The following is a 1,363-nucleotide window of genomic DNA, read 5'->3' as shown; positions in this document are numbered from 1 at the left end:
TCTGAAGGCCTAACCAGGGTAATCCTGAGAATAAAATAATACTTCTGGAAATATGGAAGTTACTCCCTGTTATGGAGAAATTATACAAGAATGTTCATCAGAAAATAGCCATCTCTTTCAGTTTCTCCTTCCAGACCCAAAATGCACACATGGATAAAGCAAATGCCTCGCCTCCCCCAATCCATCTTGTGGGTCAAGATGACCTTTCCTCTTCCTGACCAAAATATGACATCTTAATGGTCATAAAATTACATCCTTCTCAAGGGAGGAGGGTCATTAGCTAGAATTTAATGAAGAACCATGACTAGTGCAAGCCAGAACCACCCAGCATTGAGCCAAGGTGACCACACCATAGAATGCAGAGCCAAGTCTTGATTCTGGTTTATCCAGTATCAGCAACATGACCTAGGTTGAGCTATGTAGTCCAAGCACATCAATCACAGTGAATGGTGATACCAAACCATGAGCATTAAGGGACAAGTTCTCTAACTAATAACCTTAATAAGCTTGGTGTAATTTTTGAATATTCTTGATATGATTCTAATCCATACACCAAGTTAGTTTCACTCATTTGCCATTCTTCTAACTGCCTTGGAATTTATATGTGAAATTCTTTTGGAGCTGCACATTAATATATTGCACTGATACCCCATTCCTAGTTTATAAGGATAAATGAATTTATTTAAGTTATATTATTTTGGATTTTGTATTCCCAAAGCTTCTGTGTTTTACCCTATCATTTCTTGAATACCTACCATGTACTAGGCACTATACTTAGATTTTAAACACATTATTATATCTTTAATTTTCAAGTGATTAGTCTAAGCCAGGGGTTCTTAACCTTAGATTAGGTTTAGGGTATCCATGTATTTGATGAAGAAAAAAATCACATCTATATTTCAATTAATCTCTAAATGAAATTCAACATATCTTTCAATTATCACTATAGGCAGCAAACCAAGTAGTATTCATAGTACCTGTGACTTTGTCACCAATAGAAATCACAGATATTTTAAAGGCACATTACAGTTGCAGATATCTCAAAATATCACTTACACTAGTCACTACTTTTAAATTACACTAATTATTATAGACCAATTATTATTAATTACTGTTAGGGTCTAATAGCAATGAATAAAAACAATATATATTACTAGATCACAATTTAATAATTGTACTAAGAATAGTTCTTCGTTGATTTCAATGGTGTACATTTAAAGACATTCTGAGAATAAGAATCCCTGGTCAAGGCTGATCACAATTACCCCAAACCCTCACCACTGATTGGTTTATAAACTAGCATATGACCCAATTCTTGCCAATGAGACAACAAAAAATTTGTTCAGGGAGAGGTCTTCTAAAA

This window comes from Eptesicus fuscus, chromosome 5, assembly GCF_027574615.1.
Source record: "Eptesicus fuscus isolate TK198812 chromosome 5, DD_ASM_mEF_20220401, whole genome shotgun sequence".
NCBI lineage: Eukaryota > Metazoa > Chordata > Mammalia > Chiroptera > Vespertilionidae > Eptesicus > Eptesicus fuscus.
This window is presented reverse-complemented; position numbering follows the sequence as displayed.